The sequence below is a fragment of the Anabrus simplex genome, chromosome 1 (genome assembly GCF_040414725.1).
Source record: "Anabrus simplex isolate iqAnaSimp1 chromosome 1, ASM4041472v1, whole genome shotgun sequence".
NCBI classification, from domain to species: Eukaryota; Metazoa; Arthropoda; class Insecta; order Orthoptera; family Tettigoniidae; genus Anabrus; species Anabrus simplex.
Window position 1 is genome coordinate 1,380,383,564 of NC_090265.1, and position 22,631 is coordinate 1,380,406,194.

A 22,631-nucleotide genomic window follows, 5' to 3' on the forward strand; every position below is an offset into this window, starting at 1 on the left:
CAAGAACCTCGTTTATCCGGCCCTCATTAATCCGGATTTCCAGTTTATCCGGATCGAAAATAGTAAAAAAAACAAATATTTTTACTGGTACAGTATTTCTTTTACGGGGTCGATTCTTCTTGAATGTCTTTCCCGCCAAGGATAGTTAAGGACGGTAATTGGAAGTAATTCGGCCACGGTCTATCAAAGGTACCGTCCCGACATTCGCCTGGAATTGAGAATGGGAAACCGTGGACTCTTCTGAGTTCCTTGACACATCTGCGCGCATTCCCGGATGTTCGGACGTAGATGTCAAGGACTTAAATGACTGGTCGAAAAATGACTGTAATTCAGGCTACGGCATGACAGGTGAATAAATTATTGCCTCTTGCTCCTCGGCAGGTAATGACGAGAGTGATGGCGCTCCATCAGAAGGAACAGTGACTCATGGAGGGGCAACAATGCAACTGGACAAACCGATGGCCTATTTAGAATCCCAGACTGAAACCACACCGGCAAAACTGATGTTAGCAAAACGTCTTCGTGATCGTGCTGCGCGCAAACGCTATACAAATGTAATCCAGAAAAAGCTCACACATTATTTTAGTGCATAAAGCAGAGTCGTAAATGTAAGAAAAGTGTCCTTATACTTTTTTGTACAATTGAAAAGAAAAGTATTACTGTACAACTTATGTTAATATATAATTTATAACATGTACTGTATTGGTTTTTATGTTTTTCCGGATCATCCGGATTTTCGACCATGCGGATCAGTTCCGGTCCCACGTAATCCGGATGAGGTTCTTGTGTATCTTCCGGATGCGCCCCTAACCGCACGGCCAACTCGCCCGGTACTTATGGAGTGACAACGGCGTGAGGGATCGATTCTTTTAAAATTATTTATCAGTATGACCAACCATCTAGCGCTCATATACCCCTTTGTTACCGACCACCCTGTATTTTTGCCACTGAACCATTTTGCTTGTGAGTGTTATAAAATTATTCTGGCGCGAAATTTACCTCACACAGATTCCTATAAACGCAGTGACATTGCTAGTTTCAGGAAATGGATTATTTAAATCCTCTCTAAGGCATTCTAAGAATATTGTTATTTACTTCGAAGTATCCCTCATTTCTTGTCCTGAAAGTGGTGATTTTCATCGTATTCTAGAGTTTCTTTCCTTCATTCGTCACACATTTGAGTACAGACGTGTGAATATACGAATGTATATAAACAGGATGATAACACGCGTGCCAACCATTGATGAGGACACGCTTGCGACAAAGAGTAACAAAGGAAGTAAACAAGACTAAGCTGTGTGAATCAGTGTTTGGCAACGTTCCTGTCACAGGAAGCGAAGTGTGTACTCGCGAAAGTCAGCGTGCGCTGCTTCTTGGCATGTGATGGATTTCAAATGGTGGAGCATCAAAGAGAGAGAGCTTTATCTCTTTAACACGTGACAGCGGAAGGCGAACGTTCCTTCTGAAATAGGAAAAATAAAGAGAACGTTCGATATTGAATGATATTCATTCAGTAGTGAAATCAGTACGATACTTCCTAGTTACGTACCAAAATACGAACTCCTAACAAGCTAGCTCCAGGTTGTATACTAGTAAATTGCTTAACATCGGCTACATTCAAGCACGTCTTCTGATATTGTACAAATCCGTTGTGAAAGCCTGCGTACGTATTTTAACAGGAAGTCGTAGACTATATATTTAAAAGTATAACTATAAACGTTCCCTTTGTAAAACGTATGTAATGCCAAATGGACATTCTGCCATTCTTCAAACATTCAACTACCTCAGCTGGGTTTGAACCAGCGATTGGGATCCTGAAACCGATGCTCTACCACTGGTTCACAGAAAACCAAACCAAACCCCATGGCACTACAGCCCTTGAGGGGCCTTGGCCTACCAAGCGACCGCTGCTCAGCCCGAAGGCCTGCAGATTGCGAGGTGTCGTGTGGTCAGCACGACGAATCCTCTCGTCCGTTATTCTTGGCTTTCTGGACCGGGGCCGCTATCTCACCGTCAGATACCTCCTCAGTTCGAATCACGTAGGCTGAGTGGACCTCGAGCCAGCCCTCAGGTCCAGGTAAAAATCTCTGACCTGGCCGGGAATCGAACCCGGGACCTCTGACTAAGAGGCGGGCACGCTACCGCTACACCACGGGGCCGGCACTGATTCACAGAGAGAGCTAACACGTATGGTTATTCCGAGAAATTTATCTTTCAACTGAAAATGATTTTAATATGCAGGTTGAATAAACCTGCTGTGAAATAAATAAAAGATCGAGGTTAAACCTGCATAAATACACGTAATTTTTAATGGCTGTCATTTCCTTTAATCTGTTTTCAATCCTGTTCAACATTTACTTCAAATAAGTATTAATAATACTGTCCAACTCCTTGGCTGAATGGTCAGCACTGAGGCTTTCGATTCAGAGGGTCCCGGGTTCGGTTCCCGGGCGGATTAGGGATTTTGAAAACGACTGATTGATTCTTCTGGCTCGGGAATTGGTGTCTGTGTTTGTTCCAACACTTTCCTCTTTATATTCAGACAATACACCACGCTACCAACCACTACAGAAATACGTAATAGTGATTACATCCCTCCACGTAGGGTTGACGTCAGGAAGGGTATCCGGCCGTAAAACAGGACTAAATCCACATGTGCGACACAGTTCGCACCCGTGACCCCAAAGGTGTGGGAAAAGCGGTAGAAGAAGAAGAAGAAGAAGAAAAATAAGAATTAATAATGCTGAGTGTAAACTGAATGGTCAGCATTTAGGCGTTTGGTTCAGAAGGTCCCGGTTCGTTTCCAGGTAGGAACACGGATTTCAGTTGTGTGTAGTTATTTCCTCTGGCTAAGGAACTCATGGTTTGTGTTCATCTTAACACAGGCCCCATTATTAACTAACTACCAACAACCACAGAAACACGGAAGAGCGAATTCAACTTCCACGTAAGGTTGCGTCAGGTAGGGGATCCGGGTGTAAAAATGGCCCAGGTCCAAATGCGTGACGCGTTCAACGTACCTACATCCGTTCAGATAATCTTACTATCGATTTTGAGATACCTTGGGTGCTGAGCGGCCCCGCAGTGATTGTGTTTTAATCGTAAGCAGTTAATTTATTTAGCCTAGGGACTGGATGTCTGCACTGTCTACAACATTCCGGCGACAACGTTCGTTCTGAAATAGGAAAAATAGCTATGGAAATGTTCACTAAATGATTCGATGTTGAAGGAGTTTCTCCGTCGTTGTGTAAATGAATCTGCTGCCCTTTATTCTTTATTCCAAACAAATGTATTGTTGGGAGCGGCAGGATAACCTCTGTTGTAGAACGCGTGGAAATAGAAAGCATGAGAGTGCTTTGAAAACGAAAGTGGTAACATGAAGTTAATAAATAAGAAGTAGACTATGTAAGTAAAATAATTATTTTAGTAACATTTATAATAGCGTAATCAAATAGTAAAATAACACATAGCACATTGCAAAAGTAGTTTCTTCTTTAGGTTTATCTCTAACCCAGGACTCTGTAAAAATAATCTGATAAGATTACAATATAGGAATATTATCCGTGTTTAACAATCAGAACATGTCTTAAATGGTGTGTTCCCTCGTGCATGGGAAATGACGCAGAGAATTGTGGGCGAGGAAGGTATTTCATAAAGTCTCTCAGATCAAATAACTTCGTCATTCTTCACTTTATGTTATGTCTACAGTGATTCAGTGCATTTACACAGTAATCCTCGCTTAATCTTTCCTTCTAATCTTTCTTGTGAACGTGTGTTGAAATCGGCATGGAAAATATACTGTAAGTGTGCTCTCTTTACCTTCGTAAGACTAATAATGGACCATATGAGACCGTGGTTTATAATACAGGTAACAAGTGCCGAACGTTTGGTAGAACATTTACAACAGGTGTATTATTATTATTATTATTATTATTATTATTATTATTATTATTATTATTATTGGCCAAGTAAGGACCACACCATTTTCGCGTTCTTTAACTATTTCTTAGTTTCCTGTTGCTCATTTCTCTCGTCGGTCCGCGTATTTTCTGTCCTGAGTTTCTATTTCTTTATTTTGTATTTATTATTATTATTATTATTATTATTATTATTATTATTATTATTATTATTATTATTATTATTATTATTATTGAAATCCCGGGGTGATTGAAATTTCTCTTGAATATCTTCATGTGTGAAGCCCACTTCTGATCGATCCGTCTCCTCCTCAGTGTATCAGGCTTCCTTGCTTTTCGTGTTTAGAAAACAGGTGAACATCATATCTTCAGACTCTCTGTGAATATCCTGGTCAGGTAAGCATAAAAGCCTATTCTTTTCCTTATGGCGTCTATGGATTTATTTTCCACGCGCGCGTATTTTTCGTGGTTACGTCATTCTGATCTTTCCATTTTCTTAGACAGTATCAAGGATTTTCCTCAAGATCTTTCTTTCATTAATTTCCATTTTCTCTGCTAGATATTTCGTAATCGTTGCGCGACATTCAGCTGCATATTTATAAGATCTCCAGGCCATTGATCATGCAGTAGTTACTGAGTTTGATATGTTGAGGGATATAGATGTTTTATTGCAGATGCCTGTCCCCAGTTCGGCAGGTTAGATCCTGGCTCACCGAGCTCGATAGCTGCAGTCGCTTAAGTGCGGCCAGTATCCAGTTATCGGGAGATAGTGGGTTCGACCCCCACTGTCGGCAGCCCTGAAGATGGTTTTCCGTGGTTTGCCATTTTCACACCAGGCAAATGCCGGGGCTGTACCTTAATTAAGGCCACGGCCGCTCACTTCCAATTCCTAGGCCTTTCCTATCCCATCGTCGCCATAAGACATATCTGTGTCGGTGCGACGTAAAGCAAAATAGCAACAACTAGATCCTGGCTCAGTCCGGTGGTAATTGAAGGTGCTCATATACGTCAACCTCGTTTCGGTAGATTTACTGGCACGTAAAAGAACTCATGGGGGACTAAATTCCGGTACCTCGGCGTCTCCGTAAAAGTAGTTAGTGGGACGCAAAGCAAATAACATTATTATTATTAATAAAAAATCAGCTTGTGTGGTGGCAAGCCGGAAGAATGTAAATAATTTAGACATTCTGTAGGGTAATGAACAGTTTCTTCACCATCGACTGCCATGCACAAGTAATTAAGGGCAGAAGTACGTGAGCGCCCACTGAAATAATGCTGAAACTTACCATAACATTTCTCACAATATCTATTATAACATGGAAGATAGAAATGCACCAATTTTACCATGCCAAGTCAAAGCCCTTCTGATTCTAATGGATTGCAATTTATAGTAATTAGACTCCTAGTTTCTTGTAAGGAATTTTTTGAATATGAGAAATTGGTCAAGGTCTTATTGAAACATGTTGTCATGTTGGTACACATTGCTCTTAAACTATTCTACCTAGAGATATGAAATTTTTCACACTCATGTATGACTGTATTGCGATACTAAAACTTTAGAATTTTAATGTTGCTTCTAAATTGTGTTTTTTATAAAACTTTTTTGTTGCTAAAAGTTACAATATTTTAAAATTAAATTTTAATTTATAACTGAAGACATAAATATTTATCAAATGTTAAAATTCTAGAGTTTTAAGACTTTCATGCATCTATGAATGTGTGGTGATAATTTGGAAGCAGTGGTACCAATACTTCAGTAGTAATCTTCTAAGCCAGTCCAGTTATTCAGGGAATCAGTCCTGTTACTAGCGCGGACCTTGCCGACTACCAAGGCATGCCGCGCCGCGAGAAATCTTGCGACCTGCGACTTCCTCTAGTCTAGAAATCCAAGAATAACCGCCGAAACGGTTCGTCGCGCTGACCACTCGTCACCTCGTTTTCTGATGGCCTTCGGGCTGAGCAGCGGACACTTGGTAAGCCAAGGCCCATCAGAGTTGTTGCACCATGGGGAATGGTTTATTATGAGCTAAGAGAGAGAGTAAAACAAGTCCTGTTTCACTTCGCCTGTTCTTGGGTCTGTACAGCATGTTATTTAGCTCCAGTCGAACTTCATTCCGGAAAAGAAGGTTAGATTATCAACGTTTCTCCTCATTTTCAGCAAGCCTTACATAAATTCCTTAATGGCTACCTTGTGCCGTGGCCTGTTCCTCTAAGCAGTGTACCCTTCAGCCCCTGTAAGCGAGACAAGTAAACTAAACAACGTCGTGCCTCCAATTTGAGAGTTTGTTTTGGATTCCAGCTCTCCAGCCCAGAAGTCGAATGAATTATCAGAAGTAACACCAGTGTTTTGTTGTGAAAGGTATTTATATACCTCCAAGACGTTAACCGAACAACGTGTTGAAGTAGAGTCTGTCTGCTTTATAAATAAACACTCTCAGTATATATGTTCATTCACATGCTGTAATGAAGAGTTACTTAAACAAGCCAGGAAGCTATTGTATACAATGATTTAATAATTCGAGCTAATGGTTATTAGAAAAAAAAAGGATCTGTCAACCAGAGAGCACAGTGTTTTCATGGTAAGAAAAGTGACGGCCTGTGCTCTTATCATTTCTTGATTTTCCTTGTTTCTAGTTGCTGTTAAAAGTAATTCTAACCTTAGCCCTTCCTCCTTATCCGAATTTAAGACATATATGAGATAATCTATCTAACATTTGTATTGATTAAGTCAGTCGTGTAACTGGATGTCTAAACCCCCAAACCCCATGGCACTACAGCCCTTGAAGGACCTTGGCCTACCAAGCGACCGCTGCTCAGCTCGAAGGCCTGCAGATTACGAGGTGTCGTGTGGTCAGCACTACGAATCCTCTCGGCCGTTATTCTTGGCTTTTTAGACCGGGAACTGGATGTCTCCTGAGAGTAAAATAACTAGGAAGGATCGTGGCAAATACTTCTACAGATGTGTTACCATGATAGCATTATCGACTAGATACTGACTGGAAGGTGACTGGAGATTTAAATGACACTATGGAGTAAGGGTAAGGGTTATTCTGCCCGAAGGCAGGTCCGAACCTCCGCAGAGGTGTTCCTGAGCCGGACTTTACGTGCGGTAGGGTGGCCAGTTCCTTTCCGCTCCTCCATTCCCTTACCACACTATGGAGTGCGTATGTGGGAAACTGCGAGTGAGATTTCTACATCCTTTTTTTTTTTTTTGCTAGGGGTTTTACGTCGCACCGACACAGATAGGTCTTATGGCGACGATGGGATGGGAAAGGCCTAGGAGTTGGAAGGAAGCGGCCGTGGCCTTAATTAAGGTACAGCCCCAGCATTTGCCTGGTGTGAAAATGGGAAACCACGGAAAACCATCTTCAGGGCTGCCGATAGTGGGATTCGAACCTACTATCTCCCGGATGCAAGCTCACAGCCGCGCGCCTCTTCGCGCACGGCCAACTCGCCCGGTTTTCTACATCCTAATGGGTGGGTAGGAGACAGGGATCTGCGCTCAGATGGCCTTCACTTAAACCGCACTGGTACATATAAGTTAGAAAATTTGTTTAGAAGGGTTATAGGGAGGTACATTCAGGGAAACGGGGTGGTCTAGGGAGCGGTGATTAAGCTACAGGGATCCGGAAGTCAAGTAGGGATGACATAAAAATGTTAGTGTTGAACTGTAGAAATATTGTAAAGAAAGGAATAGAATTAAATAATTTAATAGTATATACATATCAGATATTGTAAAAGGAGTTGAATCGTGGCTGAGAAATGATATAACGCATGCAGTAATGTTCTCATGGAACTGGAATGGTAGGAGGGGGAGTATTCACTGTAGTGAAAGAATTGTTAAGCTACGCAAAAGTTAAAGACGACAAACATCACTTCTAAAGATAACAGGCAACTTGACGTCTTTGGAGTGTATAGACCTGGAAAGGGTAGCACTGACGCTGATTCAAAATTATTTGATAATATAATCAATCAGCTATGTGGGAAACGACATGGAAAGGAAAGTGATTGTAGCGGGAGATCTCAATGTCATTGTCAATTGGGAAGGTAGGAAGCATGACCAACAAATGGCAAGTAAGTTAATATGGGAAGGACAGCTGATTCAGAAAGTGATGGAGCAACTAGAGGGAAGAATATTCTGGACGTGGTGATGGTAAAACCAGATGAGATCTATAGAGAAACCGAAGTAATAGATGGTATTAGTGATCACGGACCTGTTGCCCTACATGCAGAACTGTAGTTATTGATTGACTCAGTGATGCTGGGAATGATGATGAAGAGTCTCCCAAGTTTATAAATGAATCATTAACAACAACTAGTGCTCAGTTGTGCACTTGCTGCTCAGTGAATCAGTTTAGTTATGATTAGTTGCACGCAATTACATACAATAATAGCGTTGCGCTTTTAAGTTGAAGGAAATAACATTTCAGCTTAGATGACATGAGAGTTAGAAATCTCAGAAATTACGTATTTTCGGATCTAATCTCAATTTCTTCTTCTGCTTCTTCTTCTTATTATTTACATGGGAGGAGTGTAACCTTGTAATGTTGCCGTGTATTTTTTGTTACATCTTGTATACATATCATATTACATACATCTTCGTTATAGAGTATTATGCCTTTCAGCTTTCAGTCTGCAAGCTCCTGTGACGCCTCCACAATCCTTTATTTGTAACTAGCTCTGTGGCGTCGTTCGATTCCATACCTCTTATATTTAAATAATTAGAAACTGAGTTTAACCATCGTCAACTTGGTTTCCTTCTACTACTCTTACTTTTCATGGCCGAGTCCGCTATCCCCCTGGGTAAAATATCCACCTCCAATTACCTCGCATGACGCCACCCCCGAAGCCATCGAGTTCATTCATAACTTACACTTTATCCCGTCATTCCGAGCACCCTCCTGCCACTGTTCCCATCTGTTTTTACAAGCTATCATTCTCGCTACTTTAATATAATTCTAACTTATTAATAAGATGTCCTGAGTCCACCCAGCTTTCACTCCGGTACAGCAAAGTTGCTCTGAAAACAGAACGATGTGAAGATAATTTCGTCCGGAAGCTGACTTCTTTCCTACAGATTACTGTTGAAGAATGCAGAGATTTTGGGTTGCAAAGAAGACTTCCAGTAATGTGTGATTTTTTCTTAACATCGTCTCAAAAGGCCTAAACGAATAGAATAATAATAATAATAATAATAATAATAATAATAATAATAATAAGAAGAAGAAGAAGAAGAAGAAGAAGAAGAATATCACCATACATTTACTTTTGAGCGTTTTTTGTTTGCACTTTCCTTTAAAAATACTAACACTATACTTGTGATCCACTCACGTACCTGAGTTGTCATTATGAAGGACAACAATGACGTTCTTTATGTTGTCCCATGGGAGATCTAATTTTTTGTTCCGTCTCATATACTTCGTACTGTGCCATTTGAATCAGTGGAGATGAATAATTTGTAAAGGGACGAATTTAGCATCTACGCTAAACTGTCAACATGAAACATGAAAACTTTCCCTTTGTGGACTTGAAGCTGTCCATTGCAAACCCACATCCGGAGCCGTTAAAGATGTGGGGGGAAAAAGTGTTCCCCTTTATGAAGAGAACAAGCATCTGTACGAGGAGAGAAAGATGGTCTTGTTTATAAATGAGAAGTGTAAAACTGCATTCTCTCTGTGTGCGGGGGTGTAAGCTTTGAACGGAAGCAATTGTCGCAATTATCACGACACATCCTGCACTTTCTGCAACACGCCACCACGAGTGCCAATGTCCTCAGTGCACAGATGCAGCCGTTTCACGAGCTTCCTCTCCATACACTCACACAAAAAAGAAGACGTATCTTATTGTTAGCTCCATATCGTGGCAGATGTTCAATTAGAAGTCATCCTGTATCGAGTAGTGCAAATTTAACCGGACTTCAAATACCCTGTCCACGAATTAACTGCTCCTTCCCTCAACGTTTCTGACATGGTACGCTCAAAATTTCTGAAGAGGGTTCGGCAGCTCGGTGCCCTCTTCACAGATTTTAGGCTCCCGCCTTATACACCTATCTTGTACATGTTTATTTACATACTTTCGTGTAATCAATGTCAGAATAGTTGTCAGGTGTTGTTTGAAAATAGACTTTAGTAAATTTAAACACTTTGCCACACATTGCTTACCTTGAGACTCTCCAGAACAAATGCAGTGGAAGATTTAAAGACTTCTCTATACTGGAAAGCAGTAGTGACATATTATTCTAACCCTTTTGCCACGATTTATGTTGGTGAGATAATCCCTTGAATTTCACGAAATGTATGCTCTTGAAAACTGAAATAATACACCTTCACAATAGCACCATTCTAAAATCTAATTGAAGTGAAGGCACATAAAGCTCTTATCCAGTGTTCATAATGTGCGCCTTGAAACTGCGCTCTTACTGCGATCGACTTACACATGTAAATCAGTGTTAACCGAGCGAGTTGGCCGTGCGGTTAGGATCACATAGCTGTGAGCTTGCATTCGGGAGATAGTGAGTTCGATTCCCACCGTCGGCAGCCTTGAAGATATAGTTTCCCGTGGTTTCCATTTATTTATTTATTTATTTATTTATTTATTTATTTATTTATTTATTTATTTATTTATTTATTTATTTATCGCACCAGACAAATGCTGGGCCTGTACCGTAATCTCCTGGCTCTTTTACTGGCTTGAGGATGGGTACTACAATTTGTGTCTTCCGTGCCTCAGGTATGCATTTTTGAAACCAAAGATCATTGACAATTCGCAGTAAAAGCTGCAATGTTTCGTCAGGAAGGTGTTGTAACATGGGGTATAGGATCTCATCTATGCCCGGTGCTGTATTGACGGAGTTCTTAATGACCACTCGGAGCTCGTTGATTGTAAATGGCGAACAGGGAAAGTGTTCAGATTGCTCTTCATTAAATGTACACGGTGGATAACTAGGTGATGGTAGCGTAATTCTGTCAGCAAAATATTCTAACCAAGAGGTATCAGGTGACGAATCGTGAGTATTATAATCTCTGTTGCGCAAATGTCATATGCGATGCCATACTTCTGCTACTGGGGTTTCCTTGTTCAATGTGGAACAGTATTTTTGCCAACTCTGTTTCTTAGTTTTCTTGAGAAATCGCTTATTTCGAGCAGAAATCTTCTGATAATGTATGTATGTTTCTTGGGTAGGGTGTGTTAGGAATTCCCGGAGAGCTTTCCGCCGGAGAGCAATGGCTCGGGATAGAAAGGTGTAAGAACTGGGAAGTAGCAATCGTCGCCTTAACGAAGGCACAGTCCTATCATTTGCCGTCCGCCTCCGTAGCGTAACGCTTAGTGTTATTAGCTGCCGTCCTCAGGGGCCCGGGTTCGATTCCCGGTACTGGCAGAAATTTAAGAATGGCAGGAGTGCTGGTATGTGGTTGAAATGGTACAAGCAGCTCACCTCGATTGGAGGTGTGCCTGAAAAGAGCTGCACCACCTCGGAATGAGGATACGAGTTTACTTTATCATTTGCCTGGTGATATAATGGAAAATCAACTTCAGGGCTATTGACGGTAGGGTTCGAACCCATCTCTCGAACAACAGCTTACAGCTATATGATACATATCGCTCAATCAGCTCTTTCGGTACAATATTTCAAATACCGAGCAAGTTGGCCGTGCGGTAAGGGGCGCGCTGCTGTGACCTTGCATCCGGGAGATAGTGGGTTTGAATCATGGCAGAGCCGGGAATTGAACCCGGGCCTCCGGGGGTGGCAGCTAATCACACTAACCACTACACCACAGAGGTCGACTTGTTTTGATGCAATTTCTTACAATTCATGTGCTGTTTGTTATCGTCGTTATGTACTTTACGTTTTAATTTAATTACGTTGTTATACTACTGTATATAAGCATTAACATCAGGATATCTCCCAACTGTACGGTATGTATTCGTTAATAATAATAATAATAATAATAATAATAATAATAATAATAATAATAATAATAATAAATCGAATATATCTACAGCATATAACGGAACAATATATCCAGCCTGTCGTAAGAGAATCTAAAAGGAAGTAGCAATCAGTGCCTCTCAACTTGGGAGCACGGGATACCTAGCTCAGTCTAGAATTGCTTCCACTTACTTACGCAAAGCACCTCGTTTTCATCTTTCCTATCTGACCTCTCTTAGTCACTTCTCGTTCTCTTTCGACTCCGACGTTATTAGGTTTGTGAGGCCTAGGGAGTCTTTAATTTAAATTCCCTTCTTATCCTTCACTTTTGCCGATAGCCTCATTTTTCGAGAGGTCAGGAGTAATCTTTATCCCCCTCTGATTAGTGTTAAGAGGGAATGGTTGCCTACACTAATTGGATTTCCTCTTAAATAATAATCACTGCCACCACCACAACCACCGCCACTGCCACCACAATTTTGACCGCCTTTAGACAACAAACATAATCGATTCAAGATTGTGCTTTGGTCAGTTATGTAGTTTCTGGGAAGGTGAGGCATTGCGGGTCGGATCAACTGATTGTTTTAAATTCATGTTCATCCATTCATTCTTCATCATCACGTTTTGAATTCTGGTCAGTGGATGAATTTTGGACTTTTAAATTGTCATTGAATTTCGTCTCATTTCGTACCAACAAGGGCCGATGAACTAGATGTTAGGCTCCTTTAAACAACAAGCATCATCATCACCATCTCATACTACATTTTTCAATACTTACTGCAGAAATCTCAAATTAAAACGGTCTATTAAGTAAATAAATAAATAAAAACCCACTGTAGTGGTCGTGAAATTAGCAAAAGAACATAATTTCAAATATCTCTGTAACTCTAGTACTAATTGTCTTTGCTGGCGAGGCCTGATATTTACAGGGCACTATATCTTCTGGTATTTGTTACCTTCATTGACCTGTCTCAGTCTCATCCTTGACTTTGACAATATGAAAGTGACTGAAGTATGAGTGATGCTAGCAACACCATTCCTTAATCAGCCAGTCGTTATTATGAGCAGCCTGAAAATGTTTCTCATGGGTCGGTTGGTGCGTACATTTCAGTGGGCTTGACAGACGTATATGCACTATCTCCTGGCTCTCTGAGAAAAGCAACGGGAAACTGCCTCACTTCTCTATTACGTATCCTCAGTTACGCCTAGGCCATCTATGACACGTGATGGTGGGGTGTTGAAGATCCAACCAGCATATAAACTGAGTACTCAACTTACATTAGTACTGTACCAAAGTCACGAACATACAGACTGCTATAAAGGAAAGGAAGCCATACTTATACGCCAAGATCCCATGTTTAATTATGACAGATATGCCTTTACACTTTCTGTCCTGGTGATATACAGTATCAGTTCATCCTCTGGCTGGCTCCGATAGATCACTGATATTATTTAATTTTCACATTTGTTTGAAGACTTGTCAATACCTGTTTATTTCGCTGTGCAGTTGCCTCATTAGGGCTTTGTTACATTCCACTCAGACGATATTATTAAATTCAGGAAGTTATTCTCGAAGTTTTGCTCAGTGTAGAAGTAGAGCACCAGACACTTCCATAAGGGTAGTTCACAGAAGTCACCATGGACTTAACTAAGTTGCCAGCTTGGAACAATCTCCTTATCATCAGCTGGGTAGAATGGGAGAGCATTTTCTGGGAATTAGAGGTCGTTCATTCAAAGTTCATTTGGGCAGACGGAGGGAGCAAGGGCAGTAGCGTGTGGCGATAAGGCTCCATTCAGTCCTCAGCGAGCTCTTGAACGTTGAAACTTGGAAACTGCTGTTGGCAGGGGATTGGTATTTAACTCTAGAAGAGACTGAATACTTTGCCTTTGTTAATAGTGTATTACGATGTGAGAGACATGTGTATAATCCTATCTTACAAACTAGAAGTATAATGACACAAATAACATAAGCATAATAAATATTCTTAATCTTAGAAGCTACCATTACAAACTAGAGTAACGTGAGACAAAATAGCCTAAGCACAATAATTATTCTTAATATTAGAAACTATGAAATGAAATGGCGTATGGCTTTTAGTGCCGGGAGTGTCCGAGGACATGTTCGGCTCGCCAAATGCAGGTCTTTCGATTTGACACCCGTAGGTGACCTGCGCGTCGTGATGAGGATGAAATTATGATGAAGACGACACATACACCCAGCCCCAGTGCCAGTGAAATTAACCAATGATGGTTAAAATTCCCGAACCTGCCGGGAATCGAACCCGGGACCCCTGTGACCAAAGGCCAGCACGCTAACCATTTAACTGTGGAGCCGGACATTAGAAACTATACAAGCACAGTAAACGAACATTCACACCACAACATTCATTCAACCTGGCGACAGGTTGGCAGGGCAAGACTCACGGCAAGACGACTTACAAGGATTTATGGCTCGAATGTTATGGGGGAGAGAGTTCCATATTCTATCCCCATTCGCAACAAAGGAACGGCTATATACTGCTGACCTGCAGAGAGGGATATCAAGTGTGCTGCCGGAGCGTGTGTTATGCTGGTGGAAAGAGGATAGGTAATTCAGCTGTGAAGATAAGTACTATGGGATATACTGCAACGTGGAGGTTTCTATATTGTTCAAAATTTAGAAGGGAAAGTTGACAATAATAAGGGGTAACATGAACATCATAGCGTAAGGAAAAAATAAATCGAATACAAGAGTTCATAGCACTTTGTCATCGGTTTAGTTCTCTCGTGGCATCAATTAGTACTGCGTCACAGTAGGAAAATATAGGGAGGTTAAGAGAATTTATAAGCCTAATTCTCATGTTTAGTGGCATCATATTTTTATGATATTTTAGTGGGTGAAGGGAGGCGTACACTTTTCTCATAGGCTCATCTGAAATGAAATATCAGCAGTTATTCAGAGACCCCCCTTCAAACGTAATCATACCGGTCAATTAACTTAGAAATCACCGTGGGCTCCCTTTCGATCTGTTGAACTATCTTTAGTTTCCTACAATTAATTATTTGAATTGTTCTCTTCCTCTACTTGAGGTTTTGGAACATATACGGTATTTGATGTGTATTTTCATATTTGTGTTCAGTTCATTTCATTTTATTAAGGAAGATTGATAACCACGTTGTTTAATCTCTTAAAACAACTATCATCATCATCACCACCAATACAACCACCACCACCTTCATCAATTAGTTTAATATGTGGAATAACCATACAAAAGAGAAATGAATTCGAACTCAGGTCCATTTCAAATGTATCTCGAGGATACTACTGAGCCTCTGAATTGAATTGCGGCTTGTCGGATGCTGTCGGCTCTTCCCGTTTCCGTATTATTGATCACGGCACGTTTTGTGGCCCAAGAGGAGGTCCTCAGTGCTGTACAATCACCTCAACAGGTGTTATCACTGCATCACACGCACAAGTACAACTGCTTGCATCTCAGTATTCAATAGGGACAGGTAAATTAATTCCACTGTTAATTTGAGATATATAATGCACATCACTTCCCCATGGAGAACACAATGAAGATTCGAGAGTCATGACACATCGTAATACAGTAAACACTTTACAATAGTACGAATTGGAGAAAGCAAAACCCAAGCAAGCATGCAGTTTTGCGTGATTATTGATATCGTGGTCATCATTACGGGACCTTCAGATTTCCGTGGAATTCTAACTGCCGGAACATACATTTTAATTTCAAAAATCCCATGTGTATTGGCTGGAATTTTACCGAACGAATTAGCCGCGGGATAAGGGTCACGTAGCCGAGAGCTTGCGTTCGGGAGATAGTGTGTTCGAATCCCACCGTCGACACCCCTGAAGATGGTTTCCGTGGTTTCCCATTTTCACACCAGGCAAGCACCACGGCCGCTTCCTTCCCATTCCTAGCCCTTTCCCATCCTTGTGTCGCCGGAAACCTTCGATGGGTTAGTGCGACGTTAGACCACTAGAAAGAAATAAAAACAAGAAACGACTGGGATTTAACCGCGTAACATTAGTGAGAATCCAATGACTAAGCCACTTGACTGTCAGGCATATGAGGCATAGATTAGCACATTTTCGTTTTAGTAGAGAGGGGAAGGGTCATAAACCGTCATTTCCCACCCGAGAACTTTCCCAACGACTCCGGAAACAAAATTGGAAACAAACCAAACAGTACAACCAGTATATATATCGATAACTGGAAAACCAAGGTTAGATTTCTTAGTAACCTAGCGCTGCATGAAGAACTCCCACGAGGTGATTGAGGAGGAATCACATTGTGGTATTTCAGAGAATTTTGGCGCCACTTTCGGCGTGTCGACTTGTCTTGAGATACGTTCTTGTGGTTGCTTCATGTAAGGGCATATCGCCTCGTGTATGTACACTCATGTTCATAAAAAAATAGAACACCTTGAAAGACTAGAGATAGGAAGCTCATATTCACTGGACATGTTCTGCAGAAACGATTATCATTTCAGTCACCTAGGTTCAGCATGTGTTCTGTTGCCTTGTAGGCACTGGGTCCTCCATGGGCACTAACTTGCTCCATGCGTGATGGCATCGACGCGTATAAGGCGCGAATGGCGTCCTGGGGTATTGCCATCCATGCTGCATTCACCTGATTCCACAGTTCATCTTTGATGATTGGCATTGGGTCACAGCGCCGCACCCGTCGTTTCATCACCATATCCCAAACATTTTCAACTGGCGACAAGTACGGTGATCGGGCGAGCCAGGGTAACAGTCTGACATCCTGTGACAACAAAAAGGCACGTGTTCGTGCAGCAACATGTGGTCGCGCTTTGTCCTTCTGAAATATGGCGTCTGGGATGTCTTGCAAAAAAAAAAAAAAAGTATCGCTACGGGTCGCAGGATGTTATTCACTTAGGTCGAACTGGTCACAATGCCCTGCTCACGCACCAGCTGTGATTTGTGGTTGTACGCAGTAGCACCCCACACCATAAGGCCTGGAGTTAGCGTTGTATGTCTTGTGTGAATGAAAACAATGTGACGCCTTTCCCCCTGTCTTCGGCGAAACAAAATGTGGCCATCATTTTCAAACAAACAGAACCTGGATTCGTCCGAAAACACTATCTGCTGCCATTTCTGCCCCCAGTGACGTCGTTCCATACACTATTGCAGTCTAGCATGTGTACGCACATTAGTCAAAGATGGGCGCTGAAGTAGACGACGCGCCGGTAACCCAGACGGTAATAAACGACGACGGACTGTCACTCCTGAAAGCGTACAATGTGTTATACTGTTCAACTGTTGCGCCAGAGCTGGGGAGGACGCAGATCTGTCCTACAATGCCATTCGGATGAGGTGTCGATCTTCTCGGGGGGTGGTCTGGGTGGTGCGACCAGACCCATCTCGTCGTGTTCTACGACCTTCTGTGAACCATTCTATACACACCCGTTGCACTGCCGAAACTCTTCGACCCACACGAGCAGCAATTTCCGGGTTGGATGCATCACGTTCTCTCATGCCAATAATGCGCCCTGTTTCAAACTCACTCATTTGACGGTACGGTTCTCGCATACGTCTGCGAGGCATCCTGCACGTCTGCTCAAGTCACACTGATCACTTACCTTCAGTTTATACCGACGAGAGCCTCAGGCACATTTTACCAGTCGGTAGTGGTGCGCCGAGATATCGATGTGCCGAGCGAGTTTGCCGTGCGGTTAGGGGCGCGCAGCTGTGAGCTTGCATTCGGGAGATAGTAGGTTCGAGCCCCACTGTCGGCAGCCCTGAACGTGGTTTTCCGTGGTTTCCCATTTTCACACCAAGCAAATGCTGGGGCTATACCTTAATTAAGGCCACGGCCGATTCCATCCCACTCCTAGGCCTTTCCTATCCCATAGTCGCCATAAGACCTATCTGTGTCGGTGCGTCGTAAAACAAATTGTAAAAAAAAAAAAAAAAAAGATATCGATGTGGACCTTGAACCTGAGGGCCGACATAGTTCAAATGCTAAACATTTTTTCAGAACATACTAATGCACATGTCCTGTGGATATGAACTTCCTACCTCTAGTGTTTCATGGTGTTCTGGTTTTTATGAACATGAGTGTATTTCATGCATGTAAACTCGGGGGTCGTGGTTAGTGTAGTGACTTAGCTGCCGGCTTTTCACCCCACGGTCGAGGCGCGAATATGAACCTGAAACATCACGTGATATTAAACCCCGTTAAAACTGAAATAAGCGGTGGTGGCTCCAGTATAAGCTGAAGAAAGTTGTGGTGGATGTGAACTCTGATAACCCCTCGTAGGGTGATATCTGTTCTTAATTAACTGGCCCCTTTGTGGGTGGGGTCGGTGCAATACATCCGCGGTATCTCTTAGTAAAGGCGACTAAGAGGGGTAACGTTCGGGGTTTCTCAACTTGGGAGCATGGACTGCCGACCTTAAGCCCCTGAGCTAAGTCTGGCACTGCTTCCGACTCCCATGGTTACAAGGACGACGGTGTCATGTATTTTCAGACCCTTCATGGCGCTTCCCTTTCTTTTACCGCTACCCTCCCTCGTTCCTCGAAGAATTGAACCTAATTCGTTTTTACCTCTAATTAGTGTTAAAAGAGAATGGATGCCCAGTTACGACTTAAGGCAACACTCCGGAGATAAAATTATATGTTTACCTAGTGCTTGGATTTTCGCGTAACTGTGTGGGAATATCACCTACATAAAGTAGAGATATCACGAACATTTCTTTCATATATTTATATATTTATCGGACATTTTTATTTCCATTTTTTCATGGAATTTAATTAACATGTTAATGTAAATTCGTAATTAGGTGGATAATACTTGTTTTAAAAGCACTACGTATCGATATTACTGTACATAATTTATATAAGGAGATATATCGTACTAAGGTTTGTGTAATTTTTACGTTCTAAAAATTTGGACTTAAAAATCCCTACTACATGAAAAACATCTGCAATCAAAAATTCCACACGCAGGTTTCTTAATATAGCTGTGATACAGATACTATAGTCCGCCTCTGTGGTGTAGTGGTTAGTGTGATTAGCTGCCACCCCCAGAGATCCGGGTTCGATTTCCGGCCCTGCCACGAAATTTGAAAAGTGGTATGAGGGCTGGAACTGGGTCCACTCAGCCTCGGGAGGTCAACTGAGTAGAGGGGGGTTCGATTCCCTCCTCAACCATCCTGGAAGTGGTTTTCCGTGGTTTCCCACTTCTCCTCCAGGCAAATGCCGGGATGGTACCTAACATAAGGCCACGGCCGCTTCCTTCCTCCTTGACTATCCCTTCCAAAACTTCCCATCCCCCCACAAGGCCCCTGTTCAGCACAGCAAGTGAGGCCGCCTTGGCGAGGTACTGGTCATCCTCCCCAGTTGTATCCCCGACCCAGAGTCTGAAGCTCCAGGGGCGATAGAGGTGGGATCCCTCGCAGAGTCTGAGGGAAAAACCGACCCTGGAGTGTAAGCAGATTACGAACGAACGTACATATACTATACAAATTTTGTTACATTTGGCAGAATATTATGGGAGAAAATGGGAATTAAATGTAAAATTACAATTGGCAAACAGTGATAAATTGTTTGAATTCAGCGTAATAACTTCGTGACAAGAAAAATTAAACTGAATCTTTTCAATTTCAGTCATTAAAAGAATTTCACCAAAGTGACCAAAATATCGATTTTTATTTCCGGAGTGTCGCCTTAAGCGTCACTCGGCATTCACTTAAATCTGAAAGCTGGTGAAGGAGCTGTTAGGATCAACCAGCGTTCGGGTTGACTGGCCAACCAACCAACCAACCAACCAACCGACCGACCGACCGACCGACCGACCGACCGACCGACCAACCAACCAACCAACCAACCCACCCACCCACCCACCCACCCACCCCCCCACCAACCAACCAACCAACCAACCAACCAACCAACCAACCGTACAGTACTCTAATAATTGGAGTCGAATTCACACGATGTGTATTGCATTTGATTTACATACAGACATACATACATCTTCATTATAGACTGTTATGCCTTTCAGCGTTCCTCTGTGAATTTACTCATTGTCGCCACAATCCTCTATTTGTAACTAGTTCTGTGGCCTCTTTTAGTTCTCTATCTCTTAAATCATCGGAAACTGAGTATTACCACCATCGTCTTGGTCTCCCTCTGCTCCTCTTACCCTACATAACCCTAACCCCATGGCACTACAGCCCCGAAGGGCCTTGGCCTACGAAGCGACCGCTGCTCAGCCCGAAGGCCTGCGGATTACGAGGTGTCGTGTGGTCAGCACGACGAATCCTCTCGGCCGTTATTCTTGGCTTTCTAGACCTGGGCCGCTATCTCACCGTCAGATAGCTCCTCAATTCTAATCACGTAGGCTGAGTGGACCTCGAACCAGCCTTCAGATGCAGGTAAAAATCCCCCCCCCCTTTTTTTTTTTTTGCTTGTTGCTTTACATCGCACCGACACAGATAGGTCTTATGGCGACGATGGGACAGCGAAGGGCTAGGAGTGTAGGAGTGGGAAGGAAGCGTCCGTGGCCTTAATTAAGGTACAGCCCCAGCATTTGCTTGGTGTGAAAATGGGAAACCACGGAAAACCATTTTCAGAGCTGCCGACAGTGGGATTCGAACCTACTATCTCCCGAATACTGGATACTGGCCGCACTTAAGCGACTGCAGCTATCGAGCTCGGTGTAAAAATCCCTGACCTGGCCGGGAATCAAACTCGGGGCCTCCGGGTAAGAGGCCCTATACCACGGGGCCGACTTACCCTCCATAAAAGAGTCCATTATTTTCCTAGATAACCTATCATCATTCATTCTGCTCACATGACCCCACCACCGAAGCCGGTTTATGGGTACAGCTTCATCCATCGAGTTCTTTCCTAACTTTTGACTTATTGTCAAACATTACATAGGCCCATGTATTTTTCTCTGTGCTGTTAAGAATGTTGCAAATGTACAGTGCATAAAATGCACATAACCTGTGTTATTTATGTCGTTAACGAATTTTCCGGACTTCCGGCCATTCGGATTGGACCCAGTCTCGTTTGAGCAGGATAAACTGAGTTTTAGTGTGCAAAGACGGAGTAGGGATCAGGTTCAGCCCAGCCTGCGACAATGGTGATGAAGTGACGAAATTAACGCCACTATCTGGGGCTGTCAGCCATGAGTCGGCTTAAATAACGTGATTCTTCGGAGTCATTCTAAGGAAAAGAATTCTTGATTGCTCTTTTTGGAGTAACCAAGGTCACTGAGCAGATTGTGAAAGACGTACCATGAAGGAAGTGCCGGTTTGAGGATAGTGATCGCTATAACTCATGCGTTGATTCAGGAAGTAGTGATCTCGATTTTAAAAATGCTATTTGTTCGGGGCGTCGACCTATCTTGTCGTTAAGGGCGACACAAACACCCAGTCCCGAGGCCAGGAATATTAATCATTTACAATTAAAAATCCCTGACTCAGCCGGAAATGGAACCAGAGGCCGCCGGGTGACAGGCGGACGCGTTGCCCTCTACACCGCAGGGCGATCTCGAAATGCTGGGCTTCCTGAAAATATCTATGCGTTTTTAGAGGAGTGCGTTCTGTTTTTAGTCATAAAGCTCGGAACTAAAAGATGTTGAAATCACTCGCAAGGTGAATTTGATATCTTCTTCTTATCTTAATCTGTTTACCCTCCAGGGTTGGCTTTTCCCTCGGACACAGCGAGGGATCCCACCTCTACCGCCTCATGGGCAGTGTCCTAGAGCTTCAGACTTTGGGTCGGGGGATACAACTGGGGAGAATGACCAGTACCTCGCCCAGGCGGCCTCACCTGCTGTGCTGAACAGGGGCCTTGTAGAGGGATGGGGGAGATTGGATGGGGCAGGCAAGGAAGAGGGAAGGAAGCGGCCGTGACCTTAAGTGAGGTACCATCCCGGCATTCGCCTGGAGGAGAAGTGGGAAACCACGGAAAACCACTTCCAGGATGGCTGAGGTGGGAATCGAACCCACCTCTACTCAGTTGACCTCCCGAGGCTGAGTGGACCCCGGTCCAGCCCTCGTACCACTTTTCAAATTTCGTGGCAGAGCCGGGAATCGAACCCGGACCTCCGGGGGTGGCAGCTAATCACGCTAACCACTACACCAGAGAGGCGACAATTTGACATCTACAGTCACTTAAAACTATAAGCTTACTTTTTTTCTGAAACATAATCATGTTCTATATAAGGCATGCTCGCGGCTGTGAATTAATTCTTCATGAATAATTGAAACCCGTCACATTTTTTATTAAATTTGACTAATAACAGTTTTGGTTATTCATAAAGCATTACATTTTTTTTTAACTTCCTTTCCATTACAAACCCATTCTTATCTTCGTGTCACCAGAAGTTGATCTGAATTGTGCGATGTAAAACAGCTAGAAAAACAAAACAATTGAATGGACTTCCTACAGACTGGACCTGGAAATCTAAGATGTGTGCACTAGTGTATATAGTAGAACTTAGTTATAATTGCATCTAAGGGATCTGATAAATATTTTCGTTAAAAACAAGTGTCGATATAACAGAGATTCATAATGTGAGTCGAATGAGATAAAAAATGATAGACACAATTAAGGGTTATGACAAGTTTTAGGTGTAGCTTTTACCACAAATTAATTCAGTTGGCCGTGCGGTTAGAGTCGACCAGCTGTGGGTAGATAGTGGGTTCGAATCCCACCGTTGGCAGCCCTGAAGATGTTTTTCCGTGATTTGCTATACACCAGGCAAATGCAGGGACTGTACTGTAGTTAACGCCACGGTCGC

The 22,631-nt window shown here is 42.7% G+C and overlaps 1 protein-coding gene across 6 annotated transcripts in view; it reads left to right on the forward strand.

Moving 5' to 3' along the window:
• Positions 1-22,631, forward strand: part of LOC136858356 (uncharacterized) — a 562,168-nt gene that overhangs the window by 455,883 nt on the left and 83,654 nt on the right. The gene's annotated exons all lie outside the window — the stretch shown is intronic.